Genomic DNA, 14,932 nt, shown 5'->3' on the forward strand with positions numbered 1-14,932 from the left:
TGGCAGTGCCTGGGCAGGGCTGGACCTGTCCCCTCCTGGTGCCAGGGACTGTGTCCCAGCAGAGCCCTGAGCGTGGGCACTGTTGGCTCCAAATCCAAAAACCTTCTCAGCTGTAGCTGCCAAGTGGCCACGTGTCCTTCAGCCAGCCAACAGCTCCCTGTGATCAGTTTGAAAAGTCTGGGTGAGGTGGGCTTTGCTGAGGTTTAAAGATGTTCTCATATGAGGTAGATTTTAGCTCTCACATGTTAATTATTCTTTTTCTTGGTAGCTTATCAGTGTCTATACCTCTGTAACCCGACACTGTTCTTATGGAGCTTGCTGTTCCAAATCCAGCAGCTCCTGAAATAGTGATACACAAACAGGGAAGGTATAAAAGAATTAACAATTATAAGCAAATACTGTAAATGGCACAGAATTACCAAAGCAGGAGGTAGATATTAGAAGTGTAATTTGCATTTAGGCATAGGTTGATAGGATTGCACAAAAGAAAGTAAGCATAATAGTGAAAATAAGGAGATTATGGAAGTAAAGACTGCATCCCGAACCCTAATTAGTGAGGTTATCTGCATTTCAGCTTTCATATTTGCTCATTAAAAGCACTGGGGTTTCTTTTCACCTTGATTCATATTCTTAGAAAATCTTATGCCAGGATTCTGGCCATAAAGATTTTACATGATACTAATGTAAAATGTGTATCCAGTTCTTTGTCTTATTTAAAAAATGGATGCTCTATGGAAAGCTGTTGGCTTGAAATACAATTATGCCTATTCATTTCTAGGGAGATAAACCTCAGCAGTTAAGCAGTCCTAGTACATCAAGCTTCTTTTTTAACCAAAAATTAGTACTGTTAATTTAAATTCAATGAAAGACATGGATAAAGCAGTGTTAAATGCTCTCACTGTTAAAAGAAAGTAGCTTAAAAGTTTCATGCAGAACAGTGGAAAGCATTAGCTTGTCTCTGTAGGTTTTTGTACATACTTATGATGAAACATTATTGATAGTTGACATGTCTGTTCCCTCCTCCAGCCTGTGAGAATTTTGTATTTTTTGAGTGGGCTGCCATAAACTATTCTAATTTTTTGGCAGAATGACCAATCACTTCTTCACCCCTATTTCTTATTGCTCAGTTTCATAATGCAAGGTGAAACACATGCTTTCAAAGTCACCTTACATATGGTTTTGGCTCTGCCTGGATCATTTCACTCACCAGGTGGAAATTGCTGAGGCAATGGACATATTAGGTAATATTTGTTTTTCCAAAAATATTTTTATGGATAATAGAAATTCTTAAGACAATGTGGGAATCAACAGGTATTAGAAGGTACTGCATACTGAGAAAGAAAATAATAAATTGACAGAGAAAGCAACAAATGATCTGTGAGGTGGTGACTTCTAAGGCTGTTTTAATATAAACTTTTTGGTAATAAAAATGTCCAGTGGAAAAAGTGTCACGATGCTAAAGTATTGAGAAGTTCTTTTTAAGTTTGTCATGGCCTTTTGCTCTTTTGAACTGAGGAGGGAAGATGTGGTTCTTTCTTATTTACTAGTTTCGCAGTGTAAAAATTAAATTACTAAGCAACCTCTGGGCTTGAGTGTCTGCATTTGAGACAGGGTGGAGGGAGAAGAAGCATATGGAAAGAGGAATCTAGATTTATTTCTTACATCTGGTGTGATTAGATTGTGGGGTCCTCTTGATGGTTAAAAACTGTGATAGATAAACACCAAAACACTGTTGAAGCCTTTGCTTTACTGTTTTTTTTTTCCTGAAAGTTATACTTATTTCTTTCTAACAGATCCATCTTGGTTTTCACGGCCTACTGCAGTAAGAATTCCCTCTCCCCTGATGAGCTAAAGACACGACCCTGAGGACTGCCAGAGCGAGCACTGCGACTGCCCGGTCGGTGAGTACTCCCAGCCTGACTTTTGTGTGCTGTTTGCTCACAGACGTGTTTATATTGTTGGCCAAAGTGGTTCCAACTATGCTTCAAAAGTGCCTGGGAAGATCTCTGCAGGAAAAGTGGTTTTGTAGAGGAAAGCAATTTGTCTCAGCACTTTGCTCTAAAGAATCTACTTCAGTCTTTTCCAGCCCAACTGAATGGGTTCAGAAGGCCCCACTAAAAGGAATATATACCTTTTTGCTGTCTACCTGCATGTTCATTTGGGGCATTGCTCATCCTGACAAAATCAGGATCAAATGAGGGTGTTAGGAATGTATTCCTCCTGACATCAAAGTAATTTTCACTCAAATGAGTTCTTTGTTCAGATCCTGAACACAGCAAAATTTTTTTTATTTAATCTGTATGACTGGCTGCATATAGTTCTGTATCTGTGTATAGACAATAGATGCCATGCAGAGAAAAGACAAAGAGAAGAAATCTTTTCGTTATCTGTTCTTTCATGGTGTCTGTAACTGCTGGTCAGAATGCTCACAAGACACCCTACAGTTTAATTAATGTGTACATGTTGTACACATGCTCTGGGAATTCAGGTAATTATATAAAGTACCACACTTATCCCAGTGTGTCCAGCAGTAGAAATGGGCTGCCCTGCTTAAGAATAGCTGAAGTGTAAAGGGAACATAACCTTTGGTTGATAGAGTCCCATCAGAAAAAAAACAAAACCAAACCCAACTTATCTTCCAAAAAAAAGTCTGTCTTCTCTTATGGATTTTAATTTTACTGAGAAAGAATTCTCAGGTGTGTCACTAAAAATCATACTCGAGTCATTTAATTCAGTGGCAGTATTTCATGGGACGCTACCTCCAGATTGTGCCTTTTCTAAAAAAAATCTCTCATTTGGAGTTAGTTTAATATAACATTTTGAATTGTTTCACTTGTCTTGAAAAGCATGGCAAAATAGTGGAGTTTAGATATGGCAAGCACCAAATTGTGAGGGATTTCTTTAATTCACACTGAAAAAAAACAACACATTCTTCTGCATTGTTTGCAATGGGTCACTTGGTTGTCATTACGTATTTCTACTGGAAAGTTAATTTCTGACTCCAGGGCTGTACTTTTTCAATTTCTAGACCATTAAGATCTGTGCTCCATACTCATAAAGTAAATTACTCCAAGGGCATTGCTACAGTGTTGTCCTCCCATTCCTCACCCCATACCTGAAGTGTGTATCCCAAACAAGAAACAATGCATCAGAATTTTTTTTTTTTTTTTAATTAAATACAGAGAAATGGATGCTGTCCTGGAATTACCAGCAGTAATAAAGCCTGATGAAAGAGCAGGGACATATATGTTATTAAAATAGGTCATTGTAATGTGATCATTACAGAAGTAGAATTAAGGTGTTGCCCATGCTTTTGTAAATTATGCCATATCACCAAGTACCAGGGTTTTTTTTTATATTTTTGTCTTTGTTATGTAATTCAGTAAGGTATTAATGGGGCTAACCACTTTTACAAGTGGTTTTAAATTTATTGGGACATATACCCACACATTGGCCTTAGCACTGCAAGCATATTTGCTGGGAGAGAAATTTATTTGGCAGCATTCTTTAAGACACAAGATTTGATATGAGGAGATGAAGCACTGCCATTTCTCAAGTACTGCATGAGCAGATGAGAAATTGAATATTACTTTGGATAAATTCAGACCTCTCTCAGATGTATGGAAGATTGAAATAATTCAAGCAGTACAGTAAGTCTAGGATAATTTAAAAAATAAATTACTGTATCTTAAAATATTTTAGTGGACTCTAGATATGAGAAGGATGTAGTGAGAAAAACTAACTATATAAAAATACCAAATTATCACTAAAAGTCAAGTAAAAATGTACTGGAAAAGATAACTGGATGTTTGAAGTCCTGTTGGTTTTGTTTGGGTTTTTTTTTTTTTTTTTTGACTGACTGCTATGTAGTGTACAAAGTTGAGAGTTGATAAACATATGCTGATAATATTTGCTATTTTATGAGAATTCTCTTTGAATCATATACAAATTTTATTAACAATAATCTGTGTTCTATGCCATGACCTTGTATAATTCATGTATTCTTCAAATACTTCAGTGGGATATGAGATTTTGTGTGAAAAAGGATATTGTATAATTAATTTATTTTTCATAAACTTGAGTGGGATATGAACCTCAGAGTGAAAAAGGTTCTGTGGGGAAAAAATATTTGAGCTTTGACCTTTGATTTTTCTATCTAAGGACAAGTTTAATATCTATCATAGTTTTTTAAAAAGAAAACTCATCTTTTGCCTTCTGTGGGAATATGGGACTGTGGGTGAAAGGGTGGGGGGAGGAAATACTTTCAATATTCAGGCTGGCCTAGAGTGGCAGCCTGAAGGAAATGTTAGGAAAACTATCTGAATGCTTCTTAAAAGTGAGACTGAAAGGGACAGTCTTGCCTAGAAGCTCCAGAAATGACATTCTGTGCATTCTGGGGCTATCCTTGGAAAGCCCAAAGAAAACAGTTCCAGCTCATGACAGATTGTTCTCTATGAAATAGTCTGTGGTACCTGCTACAAGCACTGAATAGAGGTACCTGATGTGAAGGAAAATGTAAAATCATGTCTGTGGTGCAGTAAACTGCCCTTTATTTATGGTTTTATTCCTTCCTTCCTGTACTGAAAACTCAGCACTGGTAATTCTAGGATTTTGTGCAGCTGATTCTGAAGTCTTCCTGGAAACTTAGTGGGGTTTCAAGAGAAGTTTTATGTTTTTCAGAATGATGTAGCCCTTCCTGTTTGATGATGAATCCTGGGCTGAACTATTTCAGAGTGAAATGGTTTCCTTGTGAAAGGTCCTATTTCCTTGTGAAAGGGAAAGTTCTCAGTCAGCATCTGTCCTGGAAGAAACCCTCTGTCTGTAATTACTTCGTGACTGCAGTTTGAGGTGCTGTGACTGTGTAGGTGTCTGATAAATGTTTTTGGTGGAATGGAGCACACGTATGAAGAATGAGTGGATAAAGCTGCATTTCAGTTCCATTCATTCCAGACCAGGCTGATGCCTTTGCCTGCATGAGCAGATTATTTTTGTGTATTTAACAAAAAAGAAAAAAAATAAATCTTTGTGAGAAGGGAATGTTGGTAAATAGATGTTTTCTTTCAGGTTTTTCCTTTGCTTTTTATTGCACTGTTTGTGTATCTAGAAGTAGCAGGTACAAATAAAAAATATAGTTACAAAAATTAAATCACGTTAACTTCTAGTGAGCAACCTGTAACTTCTTGGATAGGATCTTCAAAAATCAGGTGTGATAGAAAGAAAAGAAGTAGATGAAAACTAAACTGCCATCACAGTGATAAAATATTCAGTGTTTCCCCGACATTGTTGTATGGGTAGCACCACCCCATCAGTACTGACAGCTGCGTGTGCTGGGTGCTGAAGCTGGGGCATGAATCAGGGACAGTGAGCCTGAAGAACAGCTCAGGTGTCACTGGAGATGGCTGGTGCTGACTGCAGCACAGGAGAGGCCCGTGAGCAGGACACCTTGCAGGAGTTAACTCAGTTTTACACATCAGGGAGCCCTCCAAGGGTGCTACCCATGCGCTAGAGGAACATGGCAGTGGGGCTCCACCAGGTCTGTGAGACAAGATGACCCTCAGTACAAATAATTTTTGTTCTGTACTCTTATTCTGCCTTTGAACTTGAAGCTGTGTGCAGGAAAGGTTGTGGTTTGCTAATTGTCTTCAAGCTATTATTTACTCTCGGTGTCACTGGGCCTTCTACAAGTTTGCATTTACATAAACATGTCTCACAATGTTGGCACCTCTACAGTGAGCTGAAATGGGAAAACAGCATGGTTCCTCTTGCCTTACATTATCTACTACTGAAACCCAAAATGTACCTAAGGGTGAGTTTCATCAAATTAATTTAGAATTATAAACTCAATATTGCTGGATTTTTATTTGATTTTACCTTGCATCTGCCCACTTGTTTTACTGGCAGATGGGTCTCACCTTTTTGAGCATGTGCAGAAGCAGCTTTGCTTCATGGAGATCCTTATGACCCAGCTTTTTATACCCCCTGGCAATCTCCTCTGTGCTTGTACAACACCAGGTTAATTGCAGCCTTATGAACATGTGCATTGAAACAGTCTGCCTACTGGTATAGTGATTTTTTTGTTCTTTTGTTTTACAAGGCTGCATCTTCTTATTTTTTTAATATTAGCTTTGTCATATCTGTCATGTGGCACATTTCATGGACAGTTGAAGTTTCCCTCACTTTAGCAGAAATCCAGCTTATTGTGCAGATACCCATGTTTGAGAATGAGCATCTGCAGCTACTCAAGACACAGAGATGCTGGTGAATGTGTCTAGGCATCTTCATTTGTTGTGCTGTGTTGTCCCTGCATAAATATGCAGAAAATCTGGTAGTTGAGCAATCACAATGCAAAAAGAGAAACACACTGGTGTTTTGTTATGTGATAGCTGGCTGTGCCACTGATTATAAAGCATGTAGTTGAACCCAAGGGGAAGGAATTTTTCGTTTTAAAAAAATATTCTAAATATTTTTCTTATCTCTATTTTTTTTTTTTGTCGATCTCCTTAGCAACAGAAACAGATGTTTCTTTTCTCTTAGTCATTACATTCAAAGAAAGTAGCTGCTTCAAAAATAAGGAAAGCAATTTCTATGAATTGGGTAGCTATTAATTATTTCCAAGATGTTTTAGGATGATAATAAGACATGCAACAATTGGTTTTTTTCTTTAATTGAAATATAGTTATCTAGTTAACCTGTGCTGGTTAGGTGAGCTAAAATCTATCTGCTCTTATAGTGCAGTTGTGTGATAAAGACAAGAGTGAGCTTGAATATTTCTGGTTTATTGAGGAGATACATAGTATCAATGTGCACCTAATGTTTTATTAATTTGTTACTTCAAAGCAAGTCAGTGAACAGTTTGCCTTGAAGAAAAAGAGCTAAATATGCATGCCCTTACAAATATATATTTTTGTATGTCAATTTACAATATGAAATGGTATAATTAATTTTAGATGTAGACTTTGTTTTACCTTGATGCTCTTTTGCAATTACTGTCTATTTTTCTCTGGATTTTTTTTTTTTTTTTTTTTTTTTTTTTGGTACAATTTGAAGCTTTTACTTGGGTTTCAAAAGGGTTTACTGATCTGTGATTTTCATCTGTATGGGCACAAGTGCCTTTCTAATTCACAAGAAACTGGCACATGTCGATGAGATTTAGATAGAAATAAGTTAGGACTGCAGAATCAGGATATGGACTGGTCTCTGTCAGCCAAGAGAATCAGAGTCACCTCTGAAATTTGGAGAGAAGGATTTTTGCTGCTGCCCGAGTCCTGAGTGATTGTCATTTAAGATAACTGCATGTGCATGGACACACATGTGTGCTTGAAAACCAGTGCAAAAGGGGAACCTTCTTTCCTGTTAGTGTTAATCTGTTTAGTTCATCTCATGGAGATTTAGTAGCAGTGTTGAGGGGAAAAAGCAGTTGTTCAGATGGGTGAAATTGGGAAGCCTTAATTTCAACTGGAGCTAAACTGGCAGTTCTTTTTTTACAAACGCATTCTCCTGCAACATGCACATCCACAGCAGGAAAAAGGAAACAGAGCCTTTGACACGAATTTACTTCAAGAACCAGCAAAGCTCAGAGAAGGAAAAGGTGAAGATCAGTGTTATGCCACAACTTTTAATCACATTGGTACTGTTCCTGATTCTTTCCTTTTTCTTTGTCTCCCTCCAACCCTGAAAATAATAATTCTGACTGGGACTCCTTTTGCCACAAGTTGGTGGCAAAAGTGGTATTGAAAAGCTTTACCAAAGAACCATCTGGAGCATGTATGAGGAGATGGTAACAGGAGGAGAAGCTGACTTACAAATACTGGTTGCCAAGCGAACCAGGATCTTATTTACCACTAAAAATCAGCAAATTACTGAATTTGTTTATATTTCTAGAAGATTAACAACATTGCTAGATGGGCTTGTATAAAACTCTGCAGGTAACTTACTGAAGACCTGTACTTGCAGACTTGCATAGGATCCTGCAAGGATATTGGCATTCACTCTGTAGTTATTTCTGTTGGATTTTTAGTGTGAGGGCCAAGAGCACTGAGAACTTCCTCCATGGCAGAGCTGATGAGCTGGGAGGAGCAGTGAGCAGCAAACCCTGGCTGTAATCCTTTCACCTGCCAGCACATCAGACAGATGGAGCAGTTACAGTCACCAGGATGGCTCTGTGCAGGACACCCTGTCCCGTAGCAGTGCCTGGAAGCTGGTGACTACCGAGTGGAGAAGGACTAAGCTGGTTTGTGATAAGAGCAGGAATTTCACTTTCCTGGTGTCTCCTTAGCTGGCCATCCAGCCATTTCAAATATTTCCTTTGGCACTACTTGTCTTGGTGTTTCCTGGAATTTGGAAGATTGTTGCTTACATATCGGTGGTCTTTTTGAATAAATGTGGATCATTCCTGCAGGGTATTTTAGAAGAAATTGCAGATTTTCTTTTGTTCTCTCTGTTTGTTTCATATGTAAACTGTTACTGTCCATAGATTTACTTAATTGTTAAGAGAGAATTTAGAAGAAAATGACTAATTCTTTCATCATTAAAGTGGACCAAAGAAATAACACTGGCTAAAAAGGAAGTGTTCTCAAGGCCTACACAGTTTGATGGACACAGCTCTTCAAATGCTCCCATAGCAAATGGGGGCTTTTTAACCTTCCAAGTAAATCATCCCTTAAGGAAAAACAGCTGATAATTCAGCTCTTCATGATGTCTGTCCACAGGTTTTTTTTTAAAGACAGACTTGTTATGAAGAATACTTTAATATTGAAAGAATTAATTCCACTCAGTTTAATGCTAATGAGAATGAGACATGTAAAATCAGTATTTTGAATTGTTTGTAAGAATATGCACTTTAACTGGACTGAATATTCATAATATCTGTTGAGGGTTTTTTGTGCATGAAAAATACATGAAGGTAATTTGTTGAATCAATATTTCTGACAGGCCTGTTTCATCATCCGTGGTTTGTGTATGGTTTGTCAGGGGCTGGGAGAGGATTATTTTGGCTACTTTGTTTGGTTTTAGTCTGATTTTAACAAAAAATCTGAATTAATTGCCTTAGGTTGGTTCTGTCACAAAGAACAGGTTCTTTGTCTGGTGACACTGTACTCCTGAAATTAAAGAAAATATATCAGAAAGAAAACAATGAAGAGTAATTGTCTTCAAATGTTTGGCAAGAACCACTCCAAGACTTCATAGTTACTCTAAATTGAGGGTAAATTTTTAGTAAAAATATTGCATACATTAGAATCACAGAATTCAAAATTAGGTACTGATTTTTAATTTTACTGTAATGATTATTAATTATGGTGACAGACCCTAATCATGCATACGTCAACACTGAAGACCATTTTTTGTTATACATTTCAGGTATACTCTTAAAAATATTACTATTTTAAATCAACTTGTAATACAAACACCTTCAAAGAACCTGCTGTTGTGTGGAATTCATTGTGCTCTCTAGAGAAGTGTAGAATCTGTGGAAAAATGCTTTTCATCCACTAAAGGAAATAGGAAATTTGACAACATGCATTTGTCTACAAAATGTGAAGCAATATCTGATGAAATATGCTTTGTCAATAAAATAAATTGCCAAACAAAATGTAATCCTTCCTCAAAATACGTTTAGCCTGCACAGTGAAATAAGGCACTTCCACAAAGTGCATTTGGTTGCTTGAATTATTTTGATTTGCTGTCTATCAGAGTCTGTAGATAGTGTCTTGTGTCTTTTTTTATTTTCAGACACTGTATATCAACCTTTTTTTATTACATATAGGTAAAATGCATTTAATTTGAAGGTAGACATTAGATGGGAGAGCTATATGTATGTACATATGTGTACATATGTATGTATGAATTTGGTTATAAATTAAAAGAAAACTTGGGGTCTGTTAAATATAATTGTATTTGGCTAAACAGAAATTTATTGCTAAACTTTTGCATCTCATGGAAACAAAAATACACGGTGCTACAATTGGAAAAGTCACTGCAGGTTTGGCTCCTTCACCTTAAGTACAAATATTCTCCCAGTTGTGTTAGGAAGAAACATGGATAGGAATGTGTTTATTTTTATCATATGTAACAAAGTAAAAATTGCTTTTCATATGTTATTTCATGTAGTAATGAATTAGCAGCTCTCATTAAACAATGTATGTTTATATAGAACTGGATGAGTTGGACCACTGATGTTGAGCAGTGTTCCAGGAAATGTTTGCCTCCTTCCTTTCTCCTTCCAACCAGGTTCTTAGGTAAATTTATTTGAATGGAGCGTGACTGCTTCAATGAAAGAATAATATGATAATTGTTGAGATATTTTTACATTAATTTGGAGGGTATTATTACTCCTGTCCCTTCAGCTGCACGTTTGTGAGCTAGCACAATGATAATACATGATAAAATCCACATGAGCACGGCATGTCAGAAAGATTTGACAGAAAGCTCACTGGGCAAGCAGCAGACTAATCTATATGTGACATATAGGAGCTGGTTTTGTCTGAACAGCTTAATCACTGAAATGAGAGATGAGCCCAAGTACCTGAGGATAACTTGGGTTCTTGGGTAAATGTCAGAGCTGTTGCATTTTCCTCTGTTTTAGTGTAAATCAGGATTGCTCACTCTTTCCTTGTGTGATTTAATGCAGTAAATCTTTATGGGAGCTGTCTGAAAATTAATAGCTGTTGTAGAAGAAACTACGTAATAGAGCTTTAAATTATAGTTTTGAATTATGTATCATTTAATATTTTATTACATAATTTTATATAGCACAACTAATGGAATACCAATTAAAAAACAAGTAAGTAGTTATTTTTTAAATGTTTCTATTGAGCATCAATCCATTCTTTTTGCTTCAGCTTGTTAGTGCACCAGTGATTAAATTACAATTACACTTCCCCCTAATGTATTTCACAGTTTAAATACCCAGAATAACATTGTTATATGTGAGTTTGGGGAACAGGGGCACTGGCAGACATTAGGACTGCAAAGTTGGGCTGGAGGTATTTTTAGCATCTGCATATGAGATAACGAGGTTTATGAATTGGTATTTTCTGCATCTCTTCAACCTAGATTTTGAACCTTTTCACCGTGTCTTCTGACTAAGATGAAAGGCTAAGAGATCTCAGAGATAACTAATTCCCTGCAAGATGGCAGAGAATTTTTAAATGCTTGTATTATGAGGGCCTCTCAGAAGAGAGAAAAGACTTCCAAATATCTCAGCTCTAGAAAAGTGTCCTTTGGTGAATGCAGCTGGGAGGGCACCAAATTCAGTTAATCAAACACAGACAAACACCTTTTATATCTGATCAGAACTGAATTTCATCACTTCCACTGCTCACAGAACTAATAGGTTTTGTTGAGAAATTAGCAATGGAGGTTTAAAAATATATATAGTTGTTTGGGTTTTGTGTTTTTTTTTTTTTTTTTTTGTAGTTTGCACATCTTGCTTTTTACTGAATTTTCTAGCAGTATCTCACTTTAAATGACTATGTTAAGTCTTCATGAAAAATTAATATAAATAGTGGGGAAAATTAAGTGAAAATGTGTATGGACCTGATAAAATTTGGTGAGGTTGTAGTGTAACTGTAGATAATTCCATATCCAGTCTCTGAGGTAGTCTCTTGCAGACTCTGCTCTATATTTGCCCTTGGATGAAGAAATAAAGTATCAAATTCTTTCTCATTATATTGAAATTGATTAGAGATAAACAATATTTGAGTTTAATTAGTTTCAAGGAAGTCTAATAATTGGAAGGCAAAAATTACTGCTATTTCAATCCCAGCGTTCAAAGTGTAGAGAAAATACTGGATTTTTCTGCAGGTTAACATTGTATTTAAACATTCTAGTTGTTTCACAAAGAGAAAGGAAATGTGGCTGTTCATTTGGATTTATTCATAAGGTGATATTACAGACAGAAAAATGGATGCACTTCAGGAATAAAATGTCCTGCATAAATTTTTAAAGTACATTTCGAAAATCCTGAAGAGACGAATATTAAAGCAGCTTTAAACACACTGTGTTAGTGTTTTGTAGCAGCTGGCTAAAGTGATAGCAACCAATATTTTTATTCTTATTTTTTCTGGTCCTATGTCATTCTGTGTTAATGTGCTGTCCCAAGGCTTTGAGTGTCACTTGGTTCCCTCTTGCAGCAGTTCCTTACACTTAGGTTATGTTCTTTGAGGGAAATGATGATAGAAACAGATGCTATGTGTTGATCACTAATAAAAACTGCATGAAGAGCAGCATTAAGAGTTGCTGGCCCTGAGCATCGCTGCTGCAGAGCACAAAAATCAGTGAGTGCATGGTGGTGTTTAGCCTTGGGCTCCTGCCTTGGGTCACCTGCTCTCTTCATCCATCACCACCAGCACCAAACCTCTTCCTGTCACCTCTCACTGACAGGAGGAGAAGCTGACTTACAAATACTGGTTGCCAAGTGAACCAGGATCTTATTTACCACGAAAAATCAGTAAATTACTGAATTTGTTTATATTTCTATAAGATTAACAACATTGCTAGATGGACTTGTATAAAACTCTGCAGGTAACTTACTAAAGACTTGAACTTAAAGACTTGCATAGGATCCTGCAAGGATATTGGCATTTACTCTGTAGTTATTTCTGTTGGATTTTTAGTGCATTTTTAATTATTTGATGTGCCAGAGTGATTTCTGTCAGTTTAGTTTTCAGTGCAGTTTTTCTGTGCTTTATGACACAGCCTCTTTCCTAAAGCTGGTAGCCAGCTCTTTGATCTGAGCTTTTCACTGTGGTGGCTTTGCAGCTTCTTCAGCCATGAGCTGTTGGCACGGACGAGCTGCTTTTGTGGAACAAGCCTGTGTTTGCTCCTCAGGAGTGAGCAAATTATGGCATAACATGGAAAGGACCAGTCTCTGAGGTAGTCTCTTGCAGACTCTGCTATATATTTGCCCTTGGATGAAGAAATAAAGTATCAAAATCTTTCTCTTTCTCATTATATTGAATTTGAAACTCTAGTTTTTGGTGTGCACTTGAAAGTTTCTTTCCTTTGACTGTGACATTTTTTGTCACAAAATTTGTCAGGGACCAGTGATCCTCCATGTGGTGAGGCTTAGTGCTTTGTTTTGCTTGGGTTTCCTCTCTGAACAGGCTCCCAGTATCCGTTGTGGCTGCAGGAATGATATCCCATCAAACTGGCACTGATACACACACCTTTGGAATTTCTGTCTTTCTGTTGTGTGCATGCCGTGCTTCAGCTCCTGCAGGTTTGGGTTTCTTTTAAATGCTGGTGTGGACTTTCATGCCTGTGTTTTCAAATGGCTGTTTTTAAATTTCCCTTCTGTGTGGCTGTGTAGGAATGGGGCCCAGGGAGCAGTGCCCCATTACATAATTCCCCTGACTTCCCTTGCTTCTCAACATTAATTGATTTGGAAAGAGTTACCAAAACCAGGAGTTACAGACATCACAATCGAGGTAGTTCCATTTTCAATCTTTCTCTGCCAGTCATGGGGGCTCTGGCTACACTGGAGTAAAATTTTATGATGGTTTTCTTAATATAAACCTTACAGTGTGTGTTGAAGACAGAATGTTAGAACTAGGATTTGGAGACAGTTTGGTTTATTTCTTTTTATATCAAGATACTTTATGAAAAATGTTTGTTAAAAACTTGAGGAAAATGTATAATATTTGTGAAAATCAAATTATTCTTTGTAGCACTGGGAAGATTCATTTCTTTGGAAGGGTAACTGCAGTCTTAATCCATAACATAGAAAGATGAATCATTTGGAAAAGACAGTCATAATAAGCGTTCATTTAATTAGTTTTGCAGAGGAAAAAATATAGTGAGAAACATTGACATTAAAAGAAGTATAATTTTAAATTAAGCTCTAAATGAGAATTGCTGTATTGATAAGTTCAACAAAAGCAAGTGTCTAAGGAGACTTCAAAAAGCAATGTGTACAATTTATTGGAGTGAAATAGCTTTGTGCAAACATGTATTTTGGCAAATTCTTGAAGTGAGCATTGTGAATGCTTTTTTGAATGGAGTGATATGCAAGCCTTCATCTAGGAGCTAATATATCACCTGGAAAAAAGACCAGCTATCTCCATGCTATTTTCAACAGTATGGGTATAATTGCAAAAAGACCAAAACACAGCCTTCAAATTAAGGCAGGGAGCTTACAAGAAAAATTAAACAACCAAAATATAAATGGATTATCAGAAGAGATGAACTGAAATATATAGGAAATTAGCTCCCATGAGGTTGCTTACTACATGAGTTTTATATTAATATGATATTATTATGTACTGATTGGTACATGAATATACTTTTCTTTAAAATAAATTTGATCTGAAGGAGTTTCATTGACCCTATCTACTGAGATGTTGCATCTTCTGTTCTTTTAAATGTGATATTGTAAAAGCAGTACAATACAAGCCTGCAGTTAAGTCCTTGAGAAAGCAATTTGTTAAAGTAAGTAGCACGTTTAAATGTTTTGTTACCAAAACCTACCAAAGAACATATACATATATATGTGTATATATATATATATATATATGTATATATATATACAGCAATGCTTGCTGTTCTGATCCAGTTCTTTTTAAAGATGTTTGCTTTGTGTAGGGAGAGTCCAAATGAGGCCATGTTCAGGTGCAATATCTCAGTTTGCATCCGTCATTCAAAAATAAATATTTCCAACTCAAAATAAAATGCCTCTAGTATGGGTAATTAAGTTTATGGCTCAACCAAACCAAGACGTTTGGTGTCTGAATTATTGCCACAGTAAAGGGGAGCAGTGGAATAACATCTACCCTGGGTGACAGAAGGGAAGGTAGTTTGAAGTCTTGAAAGCAGCCAAGACGTGAAATAGTTATTGATGTGAATGAGTAATTGATTGATCAGGTAATAACTATCCTAATTTAAACCTGACAAGGAAATTGATAGTTGATATTGTTAAATATCCTCTAATGAGGCA

At 36.6% G+C, this 14,932-nt stretch overlaps 1 protein-coding gene across 17 annotated transcripts in view; it reads left to right on the forward strand.

The window, feature by feature from the left end:
- Positions 1-14,932, forward strand: part of TENM2 (teneurin transmembrane protein 2) — a 613,377-nt gene that overhangs the window by 67,815 nt on the left and 530,630 nt on the right. For 14 of the 17 annotated variants that reach the window (XM_072935329.1, XM_030284000.4, XM_072935333.1 and 11 more), the window contains exon 2: positions 1,794-1,901. The gene's annotated coding sequence lies outside the window, so the exon portion shown is untranslated. The remainder of the gene's footprint in view (positions 1-1,793; positions 1,902-14,932) is intronic. The other 3 variants (XM_072935331.1, XM_072935330.1, XM_041718950.2) reach the window with 1 other exon arrangement.

Source organism: Taeniopygia guttata, chromosome 13 (assembly GCF_048771995.1).
Source record: "Taeniopygia guttata chromosome 13, bTaeGut7.mat, whole genome shotgun sequence".
Taxonomy (NCBI): domain Eukaryota; kingdom Metazoa; phylum Chordata; class Aves; order Passeriformes; family Estrildidae; genus Taeniopygia; species Taeniopygia guttata.